We start from the raw sequence: 20,402 nt of genomic DNA, 5'->3' as shown, positions 1-20,402 counted from the left end.
TGCAAACCTGGCTGAGCAGGAGTCCACATCTACGGACAAGACTCACCCACCGGGGTGATGTGAGGTGGACCCAGCACGGACAGGACAGAGCCCCAAGCTCTGCTCCCTCGGGGTGTAACACCCACCCACCCCCAAGTCCCACCACTGGGGCTCGGGGTCACGTTTTCTTTGGTGACTTCTTTTTAGGACACTCTGATCAATGACAACATGTCTTGTATCACAGCAATTCTGTGGGTTACACATATTGCCAGACCTGGAACTGGCATAATTTGGGCTGCATTTATAGGTTTGGTGGTAATATGATGATGATTTAGAGGGGTAGGTGTAGATTAGGCATTAGGAAGAAGTTCTTTACAACGAGGGTGGTGAGACACTGGCCCAGGTTGCCCAGAGAGGTGGTGGAGGCCCCATCCCTGGAGACATTCAAGGCCGGGCTTCATGAGGCTCGGAGCAACCTGATCTAGTTGATGTCCCTGCTTACTGCAGGGGGGTGGGACTAGATGGCATTTAAAGGTCCCTTCCAACCCAACACAGTCTATGATTCTATGATGCACAATCTCCTCCTTCTACTTTGTTTAGTTGTGGGGAAAAAAAATCCAGGAGAAAATGTAAAACAGTTTAGCTTTGGAAAAACCAGACCCACCACGCCTCCCTGCATTTATTTCCAAATGCAAAGATCTGGCCGTCTCTACCAAATTCCATTAACATCCATTTTCTCTCTCTCCAGTCCAAATTATCCCACACCCCTATTGCTGCCCATCCATCCTTTGCTGGCTTCAGTTTGAAAAAATAAAAAAGTTATCCAGAACTGAGTAAATCAGATTTTTTCAAGTTTCCCTACGAGAGCACCACACATAAAATGTTTGTAAGAAGCAGAAAAAAATCATAAAAGGTCATAAAAAGAGCAATTCCTCCCCCCGCTGACAAGCCGCTGTGCCCCGGTTGCTGGACACGGAGCTGTGTCCCCACACCAGCTCCCATGACCAAACCAGGGTCTAGACAAGACCCTTCCCATGAGGTCCAGCATGGCAAAGGCTGCGCTTGGGGCATGAGGCTCCGTCTAAAGTTTTGGGGTTCTGCATTCATTAGCAGAAGAAGAAAAAAGTAAGTCTGGGACACACTGCTCCTCCTGATAGATAACGGCAAGGTGGTTGGACGATGATGGAGACACTTCTGCGTTCCTGAAGAGGCTGGGCTGGTGTCCTGCTGCTTCACAAACCTCGTGAAGTTTATTCTGCATGAATTCGTGGCCATCCATACAGCCAGGAGAGCCCAGCAGCCCTGCAAACTGGTGACCCAAAGCAGTGAGCAAGCCAAGAAAGCTCTCCCTTTCCCAGCACAGCAGGGCTGTCCTCTCCCCTGCGCTGCTCGTGGCCAGCTGCCATAGGAATCTGGTGGAGATAAGGGACACCTGGGCTCACTGAGCCACCGCTTGGACCTGGGAAAAACATCTGGAATATCAACACAGAGCAACCGAAGCAGCAGCCAAGGACAACGCCATGGCGGGCAGGGCGTAAGGAACGGTGGCTGCCCAGGGGGTGAAGTCAGTGTTTCCCTGCTGGGGTGTGCCAGGAAGCCTCCCTCCTTCCATGACACCTTCGGGGACAAAAGGGAGCGGAAGGTGACTAACGGCACTTCATAGCGCGGCCACAACATTGTCCGAGCACTGCATAGCAACCAGGGGGAAGCAGTTTTCATCTGTGTAATTTTTCTTGATTATAATTGGCAAGGGAGAGGAACTTGGCATAATTATTTTAAATATTATCAGATGCCCTAACATCGATTTGCGCAGATTTGGTTTTCCTCTCCTACCCTGCAAGAGTTTTCTTGGTAGTTATTGCAAAATTAGCTCAGAACTTTGGGCTGGGCCTTTTCTGCAGTGATTTGTCACGCTGATCTCCACCACAGAGAGCAAGAACCCAGGATGGTTATCGTATTCATACTGCCTTTGGACTCGACTTCAGAAGGAAAAATGAAACCAGGCTAAGAGATATCTCCCAAAATATTACGTGATCATCTTGTTCTTAGCCTGTGCTTATTATTATAGCAATGAACGTATCAACGCTCTGGCAAAGTTTAAATTATAGGAAGGAAAGGTCATGTTATTATAAAACAAGAGTGAGTTTATTCATATTAACACTTTCACAACCATATAACCCCAAACCATGCTCATCCGAGTGGTCCATCCAGCATTCAGGCCACGAGACACAGGTATTGAAGTGATTTTGCCCAGATTTCTTGCAGCCCCGAGGACAACCCGTGGGCATTTGTAATGCGGAAGGCTAAGGATGAGGCACAACTGCGTAAAGCACTGGCTGCAAGAATGGCATGTGTTGATAACCAAGCACCCAATCAACAGCAATCAAGCCAGTAAATAGCGAGGAATTTGTTGTTTGCATCAAGGCCAGAAAAAGCCCAAATAAGGGCGCAAGCGATTTAATCAGCAGAAGACCCTGCACTGATAACAGAATGGTCAGGAGGTTCCACCAGAGGGCATGGGCCATTCCCCGTTATCTCAACGGGAAAACAGGCTGCGGCTGTAAAAATACCCAAAATGAAGAAAAAAATGCCAGGGGCAGCAACCTTGCCTAAGATTTATGGAAGATTAAGCAAAAAATAACACTTGTCTCCCTAAAGGGAGACAAAAAAAGACCTATCCAAAAGCCAGGTCATCTCTTGGGTTCCTAGTGACCGGTTGATATTGTAAATGAGGGTTTAATAGCCAGCACGCCTTGTCCTCCACGGCACACACAATGACATTGCACGTCAGGCCACTTGGAAACAACATGTGGCATCTTCAGTGAGTGAAAGCTTTAAAAGAATGCAAAACTGGTTTTGTTTAATTAACATCTTCCTCTTCCAGAAGGCCCGGCACTGATTTTTGCTACATCAGTTTCTACAAAGACGACACTGGTCCTCATCCCTTGTCCCAACTCATTCTTCTTCGGTGGCAGAGCACATCAGGACTTAGGGGGGTGACTGCTGGACCCCTCAGGAGCTGACACCATCATTTTGACCCTCCCACCCCACCTCTCCGAGTCATCAGGAATCTTTTGTCTCTTCATCCTGTCGGTTTGTGCCTCCAGCCCTGCTCTTTACCTCCCCATTATCACCTCTCAATAGCTACAACCTGTCCTTCCTTTCAGAACAAAGAGTCCCTTCTAACCCATCGGTGTCCTGATAGACGGCCATGATGGCCTGGGCGCTATCAACACATGCCATCTTTACATCCCTCCTCCTGCCATTGTTCTGAACTCACACCCACCCACTTTACCCCTCGGGGCTCGCTCTCCCCCACTAATGGGATTTCGCAATCTCACAGAATCACAGAATGGTTCGGGTTGGAAGGGACCTTAAAGACCATCCAGTTCCAACCCCCCTGCCCTGGGCAGGGACACCTCCCACTAGACCAGGCCGCCCAAAGCCTCATCCAGCCTGGCCTTGAACACCTCCAGGGATGGGCCACTGACAGCTTCCCTGGGCAACCTGTTCCAGTGCCTCACCACCCTTACAGTAAAGGATTTCTTCCTAAAAGCAGACTGCTCAGGGACCTTGCTGCCATCCCAACGGGTGCCACCACCTAGGAGATCATCCATGGACGCTTAGGCCTACGTGCCACAGTGGACCAGGCAGGGCTGGAGTGACACCTACCATGAAAAGCAGCTTGGGCTGGTTTTATCAACAGATTTAAAAAACATGGCTTATGAAACTTTGTAGGAGAAATGATACTTTCCAGTCCCACACCTTCTCCTGCTGCGACTGCCTCGTCAGCTCAGAGTGCTCTGAAAGGACAAGAGGCAGCAGCACAAACTGGAATACAGGAAATCCGACTTAAACATCAGAAAAGATATTTTACTCTAAAAGTGGTCAAAAGCACTGGCAGAAGTTGCCCAGAGCGGGTGGGGGGTCTCCATCCATGGAGGCAGTTGAAACTCAACTGGACACAGCCCTGGCCAACCAGCTCCGGGTGACCCTGCCCGAGCAGGGCTGGAGAGGACCATCTGGAGAGGACAATCTCTAGAGGTTCCTGCAAGCCCCAGCGACTCGGTAACAATGCAAGTATTTTATTTCCCTTCTCGTGGGAGATTCTCTCTAATGAGATTTCTGTTTGTTTAATTTCAGGTTCTTTCAATTTTCTCCTGCGAAGTCCCATTATCTCCAAGACTGCTGGAAAGCTGCGCTAACGCCATCGCCGCCAATTGCCCCCAGTAGCACGGCGCTTTGTAACAGGAGCAGCCGTTGGGATAGGATTAGACAGGAGTTTAATTATAAGAATTGTCATTTACATAACTCACTTTTATAAACACTGGAAGGGCAGCCAAAAAAAAAAAATAATCTTACATTTGGGGAAAAAAGAATTGTTTACGTATTTCACTAATATAAACAAGGACTCAGCTTAACTTCCTCGCTCGGGGTTCCTCCAAAAACTCCAGTTTTCAAATAAAAAAGTGCCAAGGAAACAAAAACATTAACTGGTCTTGTAAGGACGGTACACAGAGGTTGCCGTTCCCCCTTGAGGGATGAGGAAAATGGAAGGGAACCGGGTATTTTGCAAGGCTACAGAGCAGCAGCACGGCGAGCAAGGCAGAAAAGGCAGAGCAGCCATCGGTTTTCCAGCTCTAATTACCAAACAATGGAGCCTGGCAAGTTGTGAGTGTATATAACCACTTCCACTGTCATAAAAGTACTCACAGTATTTGTATACGACAAGTTCGCGCTGTACAGCTGGATGTTATCTGCTATGCAGACAACTGTCAGCCACTACTCCACGTTGCACACGGAATGCTTGTTCACAAATGCATGTGGAAAATTCACATATAAACCTTTTTGGTTTAGAAAAAGGCAAACTTGTCAAACAAATTGGGATTTTAACCTTTCCCTATTCTTTTTTAACTAGTTCCCGTGGCAGTAAAATTCCTTCCCTGGGAGGTGCGGAGGCCGGGCACGACGTCTCGCTCTGGAAGGCGGCAACGTGCGACTCTCGTTACATCAAGGAGTCGCTCACAACTCCCTGGCATTGCAAACACGGACCTCATCCATCTTCCCACCTCCCCCGGAGCCAAGGAACTCCAACCGCCTATTTTCATAGCGGTTTTCGTAGGTAGAAGATTCCAGCTGAAGGGAGTTTCATCAGGAGCATTCAAGCAAGCGTCTCGCCCAACACCACTAAATTATTCACGTCCTCTTGCTGCCGTGTTAAATTATCATCCCCTCTGAAGCAGTGGGGTCTGCAGCAGACAGTGGAATAGACATTCACTGAAGGCAGCCAGTTTTCCACCACACTTCACACGAGGGGCTGCAAACGGCTTCTGCGGCACAGATGGGCTCAGATCCTCACCCGAGCACAAGTAACCCAACTGGTGAGTCCCACTGGAAAACCTTCACCTACTAAGTACAGATCAGCAGGAGTTCAAAGATACACTTTTTTTTCCTTTAATGAAACAGCTTGCACGATGTAAAAAAAAAAAAAAAAAAAACCCAAACAACAAACCCTGCACCTAACTCAAATTAAACAGTCTAGAAAAAATGTAAATACAACCAGAGATTGGACCATTTGATCTCTGATACGCTTTCAGAGGAAGTAACAATGCCCTTGGGTACCTCCGCTGGAAGGTCCAACTGCAAACGTTCGCAAACCAGCTAATAATAGTGTTCAGAGAAACAGCCCACACAGAACTCACGGGGCCAAAGCCATCCCCCCTGTTCTGACGGCAGCCACCGCTTCCTGGAAAATGCCCTCATCTCTCAGGATCACCGTGACAAAGCTGTGCAAGGTGGAACAGATGCAGGAGGAAGCCCTCAGCGATCCATCTGCAGACACTCATCTCTCTTCAGGTCACCACCGTCAGCTTGAGACGGGTACGGGAGGGAATTAGCCAGCACAGTGACACTGCTGTACAGCCACTGGCTCTTCTGCAATTAAATATTTCTTCCACAAATGGGCATCTCTCCTTGGCACAAGCTCAGCATCTATTTACTACCATTAATTCCCTCATCACTGATTGCAATTAGCTGCCTTCATCTTCTCCATACAACAGGTTATTGATATCCTCTCAGCAAAGCTTCACCCCTTTTTTTCCCAAACATCCTTGTTCTTCCCTGCAACCAGCAGCAAAACCCTTTTTAACCCTTGTTTCCACACAGTCCCCTCCAGGGCAAACCCTGGGTATCCCACTCTTACAGAATCACAGACTGGTTTCGGTGGGAAGGGACCTTAAAGATTATCCAGTGCCACCCCCTCAATTCAGCCACATGTAGATAGACAGACCTGATACCTGCTGGCATTGCAAATGCCAACACCAGAAGACACCAGTCACAGGCTACATAAACCCTCTCCTTCTTCCAGCTCTCTGAAAGCCTTGGCTCCATGGCTTTAGGGGCTTCAGGAGCACCAAGCCCCGTCCAACCTGGCCTTGAACCCCTCCAGGGATGGGGCAGCCACAGCTTCTCTGGGCAACCTGGGCCAGGGGCTCACCGCCCTCACAGCCAAGAATTTCTGCCCGAGATCTCAGCTCAATCTCCCCTCTTGCAGTGGAAACCCCTTCCCCCTCGTCCCATGGCTCCCCTCCCTCATCCAGAGTCCCTCCCCAGCTTTCCTGGAGCCCCTTGAGGGACTGGAAGGGGCTCCACGGTCTCCGCGGAGCCTTCTCTTCTCCAGGCTGAACACCCCCAGCTCTCTCAGTCTGTCTCTTCCTCTTCAAATGCTTTGCTCTTTCCAACACGTTAAAAAATATCCTCACCCCCCAAAAAAGATTTCCCACAGAACAAAACAGACTTATTTCCCGCCATGGGGTGGGAAGAACCCACCACCAACCACCACCAGCCTCACACCACCCCCTGGGCCCATATCGTCCCGTCCTAACAGTGCCCACCACCCCTCCTGCCCTGTCCCCACACACAGCCCATTTTTGATAAACCATCCCATCTCCTGGCCACGCCACCAACCCAGCGTTGGGGCATGATTCTGTCTGCCCCGTCGCTCCCAGACCTCTCCAGAGCAGATCTCGGCACCCTGGCTTGGGTGCTCAAACTGCCGATTTCAGATATTTCCTTCCTGAGAAACTTCTGTTTGCTTTCCTCAGGCCCAAGGACTGCGTAATATTTCTGTTGGGCTGTCTAAATAAGATAGGAACAGTTGTTTTAGTACCACCCTGGAAGTCAAAACGGTTTCGCCTAAAGTCAGCTAGAAAAATACCATGTCGAGTCTGTCTGCAAGATGAGCAGCAGAAGCCAAAATACCCCACGGGCAGGAAAAAGTTATAATGGGCTGGAATAACGAGAGATTGGGTTACTTCATAATCATAGAATCAGAGAATCTTCATGGTTGGAAGGGACCTTTGAGATCATCGAGTCCAACCATACACGCACCAAAAAAACCCCTACAATCTCTGGCACTAGAGCATGCCCTGAAGTGCCACATCTGGGCATTTCTTAAACACCTCTAGGGATGGTGACTCCACCACCTCCCTGGGCAGGTCGTTCCAGTGCCTGACCACTCTTTCAGTGAAGTAATTCTTCCTAATATCTAATCTCAACCTCCCCTGCCGCAGCTGCAGACCATTTCCTCTGGTCCTGTCATTATTCACCTGGGAGAAGAGGCCAAAAAGGAGGGCTCGTCCGGGATTTGAACCCGGGACCTCTCGCACCCGAAGCGAGAATCATACCCCTAGACCAACGAGCAGATGACACCAATGAGGTCATGATAATAACAAACTAAGCAATCACACTGTTTACACATTCCTCCTCTTTTGCACCAAACAAAATTGAGTAATTAAAACGGTATCAATCAGTGAAGGCCATCTGGATTCGACTTTAAGGACGTCCTTCACTCAACATGACTGTCCTTTCACAACTCATGTTCTGTAGAAGCTCCTCCACTGGAGACAGGTAAAGTTTCACTGATTAATTTAAACCTGCCAATATTGTGGGTTATTTGAAAACTGCAACAATTCAGCCACGTGTAGATAGACAGACCTGATACCTGCTGGCATTGCAAATGCCAACACCAGAAGACACCAGTCACAGGCTACATAAACCCTCTCCTTCTTCCAGCTCTCTGAAAGTCTTGGCTCCATGGCTTTAGGGGCTTCAGGAGCACCAGCATCTGCAGTTCATCAAAGTAAGAGCAGCAGCAATTTACGCTCCAATGTTGTGCTAATTTCCGTAAGTAACCTCTATCCATATTCCTGGAGAGACAGACAATGCAAACAAGTATTCCCAGAGGAGAGAATCCTCCCAGGAAGGAAAGCTCCTCGGCTGCCCAGACTTGCTGTGAGCGCTTCATTGAGAGGAGAGGACCAAGCTGTGCCAGCCAACGGCAGTGGGTGCAGGAGAGGTCCACGCCGCAGGGCGACCTCCAGCCCTCCAAGCGGAAGGAGGCAGCTCTTTCATAGAATCATAGAATGGTCCAGGTTGGAAGGGACCTGTCAGATCATCGAGTCCAACCATCAACCCAACACTGACAAACCCACCACTACCCCATGTCCCTCAGCACCACGTCTGCCCGGCTTGTAAATCCCTCCAGGGATGGCGACTTCACCACTGCCCTGGGCAGCCTCTTCCAATGCTTGACAACCCTTTCGGGGAAGAAATTTTTCCTCATATCCATCCTAAACCTCCCCTGGCGCAACTTGAGGCCGTTTCCTCTTGTCCCATGGCCTGTTCCTTGGGAGAAGAGACCGACCCCACCCTGGCTACATCCTCCTTTCAGGGAGTTGCAGAGAGCGAGAAGGTCTCCCCTCAGCCTCCTTTTCTCCAGGCTGAACACCCCCAGCTCCCTCAGCCGCTCCTCACAAGACTTGTGCTCCAGACCCCTCACCAGCTCCGGTGCCCTTCTCTGGACATGCTCCAGCACCTCCAGGTCTTTCTTGGAGTACCCAAAACTGGACAGAGTACTCAAGGTTGGACCTCACCAGTTTCCATCCCATCCATCACCTGGGAAAAGCTCGGTCCCAGCTCCCATGGTCCTGCTCCCGTTGCTTCACCCTCTGGCCCCACAGAAACATCTGCTGAGGGCAGCAGTGCTGCAGAGCCGGGCTTCCCCATCGCCGCACAGAACACGGATTTAATCAAGGAAGTGACCAGCTGTTTTCTCCGAGAGTTGCAAATTATCAACAAAAAAAATATTACCAGACATAATTTGGGGTTTTTTTTTCCAGCTTCTGCTTTATGGCATAAATATATGATGGTTTTTCAGACTTGCAGGCATTTTTCTGACTATTGGTTACGTTCTCCCTATGTTACTGAACAGTCTCTAATTTAGTGTTTGGTACCCTCCATGTCTCCAAAGCCAGTGCACGACCAAAACCCAAGACATCACTGCACAGATTTGTCTTTTACGGATCCAGCGCAAGACATGCATTCCACACACACCACGCCCCCCAAAACAATTTGTGAAAGTATTTTCAGAATTACAGGTATAACTGTAATTGTAATTCATAGAACGTCAAAGAGATTTATCTCTCCTTCACTTCTTTTGCACTGCAGGTTCTCTCCGTTTCCAGAACTTACAGAGCACACCACAGGAGCCGCAATAGGGAAGGGTCCCCTCCCGCCCCTCCGCTTTCCAGGGGCCAGAACCAGCAGATTCGGTTAATGCTTCTAGGGAAAAGTGACCTTCTTCGCTTTAAATTTGGTATAAGGTTACTTATCTTTAGATGTAACGGATGTTTATTAATGCTGAGGTGTAAACATTTCTCAGTATAAAAATATTATAGAAATTTTTGGATTTCGGAAGAGCAATTCTGCACCAGTGCTCCGAAACAGCCACTTTTCTGGAGTCATTGCCCCAACCACACAGCGTCATCCATGTTCCCAGAGGCCAAACAGAGCTTTTCCCTCACCCACGGTGCTCCCAACCTCTTCCTCAGGCCAGGGAGCTCCAGCCTGTTTCAGTGCCAGATACAACCACCCCCCATCTCCGCAGACGCAGCCACATGGGGACCTGGGACCGTGAGCCACCAGGCTGGATGCTCTCAGTGCTCTCAGAGAGCTCCCACCAGCTCTCCTCTCCCTAATCATGGTGGGACAGGAATGATGGGGGACAAAGCCCATGGCCATCTGCTGATGCGCCCCGAGCTCAACAAGCGACATCCCCAGCACTGCTGCTCATTTCATAGAATCACAGAATGGTTTGGGTGGGAAGGGACCTTAAAGGCCACCCAGTGCCACCCCCTGCCCTGGGCAGGGACACCTCCCACCAGCCCAGCTTGCTCCAAGCCCCGGCCAACCTGGCCTTGAACCCCTCCAGGGATGGGGCAGCCACAGCTTCTCTGGGCAACCTGGGCCAGGGGCTCACCGCCCTCACAGCCGAGAATTTCTGCCCGAGATCTCAGCTCAGTCTCCCCTCTCGCAGTGGAAACCCCTTCCCCCTCGTCCCATGGCTCCCCTCCCTCATCCAGAGTCCCTCCCCAGCTTTCCTGGAGCCCCTTGAGGGACTGGAAGGGGCTCCGAGGTCTCCCCGCAGCCTTCTCTTCTCCTGGCTGAACCCCCAAAACTCAGCCTGTCCTCCCAGCAGAGGGGCTCCAGCCCTCCCAGCATCTCCGGGGCCTCCTCTGGCGCCGCTCCAGCAGCTCCGTGCCTTACAGATAGTTTGAAAGACAGAAACCCAGCAAGGGGTGGGAAGAAATCAATGTCAATCTGAAAACAGACGTGAGTCAGCCGCTCCAGTCAGCCACAGCCCACGGTGCGCGGCTTTGAATGCTGGCTGCCGAGCACGGTGATTCAAAGCTAATAATTATTATTTTTTAAGTGAAAGAAAAATTGCTAAAAGTCAGGAAACCACATAATGGATGAGTGAGTCATTCCTGCCTGAAAAATTTGAGACGCCAAAGAAAGCTGCGAAGAAATCAAAGAAAAACCCACAATATTTCTGCCGTTCCATCTCATCACCCTTGACCCACGTGAGCCGTTACCGCAGCAGCGCTCGCCCAAAGCCAGGGACTCCCAGTCCCCAGCTCCTGGCACTCCGGTACGTGATACATGCTGCAAAAAACACTGGGAGCAAGAAGAGCTCAAGATACATAATTTTATGTTGCAACACAAGCAAAAATTGTGGTAGCTTTCACAAGGTGGCAGAGAAATACGTAATTCCCCTCTTGCTCTCAGAGAGCAAGATAAATGCCTTGATAAATAAATTGATAAATGCTTAACACCTAATACAAGCATATTTCTAATTTTATTATTCAGGCAGGACCAGAATAGAACAGGATTTACCTCAGGGCTAGTCAAAGTTACCTCCAGAGCGATGCATTATGCAATAAAGATGCCAAATAAAATTACAGACTCATAAAATCCCAACCATGGAATAACGTCGGGGTAGATGAGAAGGGACCCCTGGAGCTCATCCAGGTTGAGCCGCCCAAAGCAGCTCTAACTCAGGCCAGGTCACCCAGGATGGAAACCCCACAACCTCCCCCCAGCCCCTCTAGGATTTGACCACTTGTACAGTGATTTTCCCCCCTAATTGTGGTCGGGGTTCCCCGTGTCGCAGCCCGTGTGCGCTGGGCACCTCCGGGAAGGGTCTGGCTCCACCTCTGAGCAGCACAATGGGGTGGCTGCGAGTCAGAGGCCAGGTCTCCCCATGCCCTCCCTCTGCCCCAGGCTGGAATAGAGCCCCAACCACCATAGCGGGTCTGGTAGACCCACTCCAGCACGTCCACCCCTTCTCTGTGCTGGGGAGCCCCAACGCAGACACAGTGCTCCAGATGCAGCATCAGAAGACCCTGATAAAGAAGAGGACCACCTCCTTGGACCCTCTCCTGCCTCCCTCACCCAAGGGCATTCTGCCCACGGGCAACTTCTGTTTAAAAGACGTGTAGACGTGGTGCTGAGGGACATGGGTTAGTGGTGGGCTTGGCAGTGCTGCGTTAACAGTTGGACTCAATGATCTTGAAGGTCTTCTCCAACCTAAATGATTCTATGATGTTGTTCTGCAGAGCTGCTTCCCAGAGAGTTGGCCCCAGCCCGTATCGCTGAGCAGAGTTTGTCTGTCCCAGACACAAGACCTCGCGCTTGCTTTTGTTCAACTCCAGGTTTAACAAAGGCTTCTGCCAGCCCACTTCTGCTTGTCCAGGTCCCTCGGAGGGACACCTCTGCCCTCCACCGCTCCCCGTGATCTGATGTGGCCTGCACAGGCCACAGCAATTTGCATCGGGCTGTTTCATAGAATCATAGAATTGTTTTGATTGGAAGAGACCTTTAAGATCATCAAGTCCAACCGTTAACCTAGTTTCCCAGGTGGAACCATGCTGCTGCCCGAAGGCACAGAGTAACACTGGGGACATGGGGGGGACAGAAGGGGATACAAGGGGGACAGCATCACGCACCCCTCAGCCTCAGCAACAACGCTGAGAACCGCTCTGGCCCCAGCCACCCTGACCACAGCTCTCTTCTGGAGGCCAACCCTACGATCAAAGGAGATACAACACTTCAAAGAACTTAGGAAAGGAAGGAGAGCTTAAAGAAGTCTAAAGCATTCCACAGGCAAGGAAGGAACACATCAGCACTGTGGTTGTGTCTCCAGACGCAGAGGAGGTGCCAGACCAGCTCCAAGCTGAGCCGCTTGGCTCCTGCGCAGTGTGGAGGTAGGACTCAGTTTTATCTTCAGTCTAAATGAAGTTGTACCACCAGTATCCACCTAAACGTAAATCAGCACTGCTCCGGCTACCTCCAAAAAGTCAAATAAAAGTGTGAGAGGAGAACTTGCAGAATTACAGGACAGAATTACAGACAGGCTGCACGAAGGGAAGCAGCACGGGTACCTGCAGAGGGTCTCCTGCAGGTGGGACACAGCCCTTGCTGCCACCTCGGCTGTGACATGGACCAGCCTGTGCAGCCACTTCCCAGCCACCATCAGGGGGTCAGCAGCTGGCTCTGCTCCCTGCTGAGACCACCACCGGGTCTGCAGCTTCCCATGGAGCCCCACAGCCCACCGGCACCAGCCATCAGCAGACCAGCCTGCTCCAAACAGCTTTCTTCCGCAGGAGACGTTCTCCCCCTATCACTCACGCTCCTACCTCAATTTTCCTCTCCTTCACACGGGCTGATCATTGTCTCCTGAATTATGTCACCCCCATGGTGACGCAACCTGACTGATTACATCGGCTGACATCGGAGTACAAAAATGCACACATCAGTAAATCAGGTTGAAAATGCATTTTACCCCATGATTTTTGGCTTTAGCTAGAACAGTGGTGGTTTGGCTTCCTTGCTTGGTTAGTGGCGTGTTGGGTTTTTTTTAAATGTGATCCTTACAACTACTACTAAGACTGCTTCAAAAAGTTATCTGCAAAATTTGGAGGCTCTTCATACATCCTAATTGGGTTCACAGGAGAAAACGTTTGCTTCCTCGTAGACATACATCAGCCTAACCGGGAAGAGCGGCTGCAAGCAGCAGCAAGCTTCGGCACACAAAGCAGCTTTTGCTTTGCAGCTACTTGTATCGCTAACGGTTGGATAATTTCACTATTTGAATACTGAAGGGTGTGTAACTCCCTTGTCCCTTCATGCACAGAACTCCTCCTGCTCTCATCCTTCAACCAAGAGGTGCCAGCTTAGGTCAGACTGCTCATGGCCCCGTCCAGTTGAGTTCTGGTATCTCCAAGGCTGGAGGCTTCACCACCTCTTTGAGCCCCAGTTTCAATGCCTGACTACCTTCGTTATGAAAACACCTCCCTAATATTTAATGAGAAATTCCCCTGCTGTGATCTGTGTTCACTGCCTCTCCCCCTACCCTTGCAAACCTGAGAAGAGTCTCGCTCCGTCTTCTCTCTGTCCTCCCACGGGCATTAAATCAGGGACCTGCTTTTATGATTTTAAATATTTCATCCTCACTTGTCAAAATTAAAATCACTTCTAAAAAGCGATCATCCTTTTTACCAAGAGCTTTCTATAAAGGAGTTGCGCATCAAGGCTGAACTGGTTTCTTGCGTGTGAGTATTTCATTCAGCTTGTGCAGGCGGTGGGACCGGGCAGCTCCCAGGCCGGCACGGAGGAGCAGTCAGTCGTGTTCATAATGCTGGAAGGGAGTAGTCAAATCACACCCACTCCATAGAAACTATCTCTCTGTTCTTCCTCTCTTATCTCTGCCTTATTTTTTTTACAGGATAAGAGATAAGAGGAACAGTGGCTTAGGTCCATGCACCTGCAAGCGGCTGCCCACCGGCCCAGCGCCCACAAGCAGCCCGTAGAGCCGACAAGTTTTCCTGCGCAGCCATAAAGACGGCAGCTTCAGGAAGAGAAAATCACCACGGATTGCTCCTAAAGGTCAAACCTGCCTGTCCATGCAGGTACCACAGACTAAAGGTGCTGAGGAATACTTAAAGCAACTCTAAGTAAAACGTGTTTGCTCCAGACATGGACCAACCCCTTGCTGGGTTGAGCCCCATCAGCCCCCAGCGGGCGCACATCGCTCTCAATCCAAAGCACGGCCGCCTGGCGTTTCCCACTGCAGAGACAGGAAAGGATAGGAAAAGGTGAGCCTGCTTTTTATAACAGGAGGACTAAACCCTTTCTCCTAGGTCATCCTTCCTCAGGCCAGCAAGCAGAACCGCAGGCGGCAGCTCTTCGCGCCAACCGAGCCTTCCTTTGAAGGCTTGATTTCTGCAAAGATCTGACATGGCGATGGTGAAGCACTTTCAGACCCAAACAGCTCCTCTGGCCAGAGACGGTTCACGCTAATGTATTCCCGTTATGTTTTATTGCATTATCAGTTCATGACTTGGGGGAGTTCCCTTAGGAATTTAAAGAGACTTCCAATACGAGCAGTGTGGGGGTGGAGGGTTTCTGAAACCACCTTCCTGCATCTACGAGGTGGGTAGCGCAGAATCGACGCAAAGGCCAGGCTTACACCCTAGTCTCTCGACCAGCCAAAATTAAGCAATTTAGCAAAATTAAGCATACTCAATGCTTGGACCAAAGCAAAGTTTCCAGAACTGTTGCTTTATAGGGGCTTTTTTGGTGGGGTCCTTTTCCTCTGCTCTTCTTTCCGGAACCTGCAGCCCCTGAGCCGAAATCCCGTCTCTCTTGCGGTCACGGATTCCAAGGACCGCTGAAGGAGCACATTGTCCCAGGAGGAAAAGCTCTGCGAATGGACAAAGCAGGAGGACCTCTTGCCCGCATGCCTGCCCTCCTCCTCCTCCTCCTCATATCGCAACAGCCTGAACCGAGCATCCCCACAGCCCCTTCACAGACAAAGCTTCTGATTAATTAATTCAAGCGAAGCGGCGCCATTCCCATGCTGCCATACAAGGCCAGCTTCTCCCAATTTTAACCTTATTTATCCCTCATGTGTCTTACCAAGAGCCGACGATTCAAATTTTCACAGAAGTTCTAGAGAGCAGAAAACGGAGCCTTTGCTCAGTGCCCTTTTGGAGGCTCTGCTCCGTCCCTTTCCCACGGCAAGAAGGGATCGGCTGCCGCTCGCAAATAAACCATCCTGGGGGGTAACAGCACTGCTGCATCCACCAAGCTCCCTGGAAACAGATCCCTGTAGTTTAAAACATTTTCTCATTTGCAAGACTTTTTTTTTTTCCCCCTGAAACCAGCAAAGTTCTTCTCTCCCATTCAAGAGCACAACTGTTTACAGAGCAGGGCCGTGCCAAGGCGAGATGCTGCTCGCCATCGTCACACCCACAGGTGGACCTAGCAGGAAAACACTGTTCTGCAAAAACACACCTTAATTATTAGAATCATAGAATTGCCTAGGTTAGAAGGGACCTTTCAGATCACCGTGTCCAACCACCTACCCAACACTGACAAAAACCACCACTACTAGACCTCAAGAACAGAATGCAATTGTTAACTTGACTTCTTCAGGAAAAAAACCCTTCCCGGTCATTCCATTATCCTCCTACTCACCCAAACTCAACCAAAGAAACGTCCCCTATACAGTGTTCTCCAACCCTTTCTACCAGTACCAGGCCACTGGTGCAGGGGACCCGAGGCCGGCAGGCACTGGGCCACTCACGGTCCCGGCAGACAGTGGAGGAGAAAGCCGATGACACGGGGTGGGAAGGGGAAGAGGGTGGGGAGAGGAAAGCAAGAGGAGGAGGAGGAGGAAGCAGCTCATCAACAAAGGACACGAATCTGCAGAAAACCCAAATTTGGTTATTCTTCGTGCTCGCAGACCCGTTTGGTTCTACAAACCTGATGGTGACAGTTGGGAACCTTGGTACAAGAATGAGATCCTGGAGGCACCAGGCACTACCTAGGAAGTGCTCTTAGCAAGGCAATTCCATCACATTCCACATTTAACATGTTAAACGGTAACAGAAAGATTGAGGAATAGAGGCAGGTGAAGAAGCAAGTGCCACCACTCTGAACAAAGAGCAGCAGGAGCATTCAGGAAGGTCTCCTCCCACAAGAGGGGGATCCTGTGCCAGCAGGGAAAGACTCTCCCACACAGCCCAACACACCTTTTTTTCCACTAATTGTAATTATAAAAGATTAACCTCATCCCCACTTTCTTCACTTGCCCTGTGACTAGTTACTGCCAGGTGACAATGCTCCATACACGGCTCAGCAGAACATGAAAAGCAGCAATTAGGAGGAGCAACACTGGCAAAAATTAAAATAAATCTCTTTATTAGTAGGTGAAGATTATTCACATTAGGGAAACAAGATTTGTATTATTTTTTTTTCCCCCTCCTCATCAACCAAACATGTTGCTTGAGCAAAGGAGGATCACTTTGGCCTATCCTGGGTGCACTCTCCCCGCTCAAGGGAAGGAGAACACACACAGCGATGTGCGAGTGGGCCTGAGCACGCTGTTCCTAAATCATCATTCTCCTGCCCCGAAGTTAATAGCTGCCTCTTGGAATACAGAAGCAACGTAAGAATTCCAGCCCCATTCGGAGCAGCGGTGCTGCGTAGGTGCGGGAAGGCGTGTGCTGCGCTGGCGCAAGGCCACCGAGCGCGGCCACCACGCTGGCAGAGGAGCTGGCCTGCCCCGCGGGGGGCTGAGCAAACGCCAGCTCGCTAATAAAGGTTGTTACTGGGGGGGGCGGGGGGGAAGAGAGTTCATATCAGTTCAAGCCAAAAAAAAAAAAAAAAAAGTCAGTCTTGAAATGACTCGTTGTGGAACACGGGTTAAAACAGATATTTGATGCCCTGTTTTGCTACGCTGGAAAATGGAAATGCTGCTCTTGGAGGACAGAGTGGGAAGAGTCACACTTTGACAAATAATACATTTAATAAAGTGACATTTTTCTGTAGGTGACCACCAAAAAGAGGAACTTTATAGAACAGGATATTGACTAAGAAAAGCAAAGCAATGATGAGGTTCCCCATTCCAGAGGGACTGGAAGCAGCCTGGGGCAGCATTAGGCGACACCTCACCCTGGAGATGCCTGTGTTGCTGCCACCCATCACCACCTCCATAAGATACCAAACCTGGAGAAGAGCCTGGAGAAGAGAAGGCTCCACTGAGACCTTGGAGCCCCTTCCAGTCCCTCAAGGGGCTCCAGGAAAGCTGGGGAGGGACTCTGGATGAGGGAGGGGAGCCATGGGACGAGGGGGAAGGGGTTTCCACTGCAAGAGGGGAGATGGAGCTGAGATCTCGGGCAGAAATTCTTGGCTGTGAGGGCGGTGAGCCCCTGGCCCAGGTTGCCCAGAGAAGCTGTGGCTGCCCCATCCCTGGAGGGGTTCAAGGCCAGGTTGGCCGGGGCTTGGAGCAAGCTGGGCTGGTGGGAGGTGTCCTGGCCCAGGGCAGCGGGGTGGAATGAGATGATCTTAAAGGTCCCTTCCCACCCCAACCATCCTATGATTCTATGAAACTGGGGTGAAAGCCTGGTAGAGCACCAACCACAGAGACCCAAACACCACCACGCCGAGACCTCCCTGGCTCCGCGCAAGCCCGACTGCTTCTGCCGAGCACCAAACTGCAGGAGAAGCACTGCCAAAACCAGGAGGAAATGCTTTTCAGCAACAGCACGCTGTTATTCAGTCAGCTCAGCAGCTTTCGAAACCTCGCCCTTGGCTGGAAAAAACCCTACTGAAACTGCAAGGGAGGAGGTCCCAGGGCCAGCTGGCCCGCAGAGAGCAGGACGGCACAGCCATCAGCGCTTTCCGCAGCGGCGATCTCAGAGTGATCACAAACCACGTCTGCACCTTCCCCGAAGACGGGCTTTCAAGTATCTCCAAGGCTATCAGCAGTAATAAAATGGCTTTAAAAGGCAAGCTGGCAACTCATTGGACAACGTGGTCCTCATCTTCCATACACGGGGAAGAGTTTCAGCGTGATGCATTCCGTGTTAACGCTCAGTGTTCTAAAGCGACTTTGTTGGCGAAGTAAAAAACACGAGGAAGAGACCAGAAAATGCCAAATTTTTCCTTAGCGCAGCTCTGTTACTAAGGCAGCTGTTGTCCTACCGACTTTGCTAAATTACGTTGTTTAATCCTCCCCGACACTACCCAAAGCCTCCCCTGCGTGTGTTTTCACTGCGACCTGGCAGGGTCAAAGCTGCTGAAAATGCGACACATCCCCGTACACCTGACCAGACACTGGGGTTCACCCACGGCATGGCAGCTCACCTCTTCCCCCATCATTTTTAAGCCATTATTTACCTTCCCCCTCAGCAGGCTGGAGAGGCAACACCCCGGGTTTTACAACACGCTGCCGCCCAAAGCACAGCCATGCTCCCGCAGCAGCGTGCGGACAGGACACGGTTTTAGGGTAAATTAAAGCAGAAAGAGGTAGTTTTTTTCCAAACAGCCGCCAGCTGGGACGTCAGACAGCAACAGGAACCACAGGGCAGCACCTTCACGCAGCCCTCGGGGGGCTCTGCATCCAGAGCCAGGATTTGGAGGAATTCAAAAGCCATCACTGCCATATATGACCACAGAAAACCACATTTGAGTCCACCGGTGGTAATTTGGAGAGAATACATGAATTAAGGAAATGCCAGAGGAAGTATCTGTCTGAATCGGCGACCATAGCCAGGGTGTTTTGTGAAGGTGGCCCGAATCCCCCCTAGACAGAGAGCATCCCACCAGTACCACCACCTCCTCAGACCATCTCCATCCTTGCCTCCCTCGGCAAAGCTAACGCGTACTACACACGTGCTGTACGACATGCACTAGATGAGCCATTTAAACCCGCACAATGGTTAATTGAATTACTAGCTCCTGAACTCCCAGCTAGCTTTCACAAGAGAACCAACACGATCAGTCCCTCTTGGTTATTCCTAAGTGCCAAGGATGGAAAGCGCCATTCAAAGCCACCCCGGGCGCAGAGCCAGGAGGCTGGAGTTGAGCTTGACCCCGTTCCTCATGATTTCAGCTGAACAAACAGTATCTTCTCCATAACTATTCATTCGGTAAGAAACTCGCCCCACAGAGTTTCAATGAGAAGGATAAATCACGTATGACTTGGAGAGGGAACAGGAGAGTCCGGTTTGAGAAACACTTGAGCTTCGGCCCCCAAAGTGTTCTGGCGTGCACCGCAGCACAAGGAGGGCAAAAAAATAAATTAACTGGACTTGGACTTATTCTTTGGCCCTCAATAAATCCTTCCCACAGACGGGTTTACAATTCGGGTACAAAGGTAGGAGACCCTTGCATCACTACGTGCCAACCAGGCTCGGGTTAAAGAACGATTCCCAGCAGAACTTTGTATTTGGGTTGGGATTAGGGGAATTATTTTCCCTCCCCCTCACATACCGTCCCCCACATGTGGGTGCCCACAGAGCAGTTTACAGCTGGCTGGCTGCTGAATCGGAGTAAGGAATGGAAGAGAGGGATCACAGAATCATAGAATGGTCGAGGTTGGAAGGGACCTGTCAGATCATTGAGTCCAACCATCAACCCAACACTGACCAACCCACCACTAACCCATGTCCCTCAGCACCACGTCTGCCCAGCTTTCAAATCCCTCCAGGGATGGCGACTCCACCACTGCCCTGGGCAGCCTGGTCCAATGGCACCATCCAGGACGTGGCCACCCAGGCCAGGTCACTGCCGCGGCGCGGTGCTCTCGGTGGTGAGACCCCGCTCCCCACGAGCACCGTGTCCTCCCGGCCATGCCAGCAGCAGCCCCACGCGGACCCAGGGCTGGAAACACTCCAGTGGGAACATCGCCCATTAGAGCAGTCTCCTTCCAACAACAATAGCCTTATCAAGGGGATTTCTTTACGGCCCATACAGAAAAGCACTTAAGTGTTGAAAAGACAGACATCAGAATATGAATTTCAAGTTGAATCAAACAGCAGCTTATAATAGTTTATTAACAACCTGAGTAATCAACTTAAGTGCTCATTAACTGTATTCAGAAACAGAACACTTAATTTATGTTTAAGTTAATTATAGACTACCACAGCTTCCAACAGCAGAAAAGGCTATTTAAGCTATAAACTTCTAATAAGAAAAAACAGTCTTGACTTATTTAAAAAAAAAATTATACCAAA

At 50.4% G+C, this 20,402-nt stretch overlaps 1 protein-coding gene and 1 non-coding gene across 11 annotated transcripts in view; both read right to left on the bottom strand.

Annotated features, from left to right (window-relative positions):
• Window positions 1-20,402, bottom strand: part of STIM1 (stromal interaction molecule 1) — a 111,239-nt gene that overhangs the window by 71,870 nt on the left and 18,967 nt on the right. The window lies entirely within an intron of this gene.
• Window positions 7,610-7,681, bottom strand: TRNAP-CGG (transfer RNA proline (anticodon CGG)). Its single transcript has one exon. It is a non-coding gene; the product is annotated as a tRNA-Pro (tRNA).

This window comes from Chroicocephalus ridibundus, chromosome 1 (genome assembly GCF_963924245.1).
Source record: "Chroicocephalus ridibundus chromosome 1, bChrRid1.1, whole genome shotgun sequence".
Classification (NCBI taxonomy): domain Eukaryota; kingdom Metazoa; phylum Chordata; class Aves; order Charadriiformes; family Laridae; genus Chroicocephalus; species Chroicocephalus ridibundus.
The sequence above is the reverse complement of the archived record's forward strand: the minus strand, read 5'-3'. Positions and strand labels throughout refer to the sequence as shown.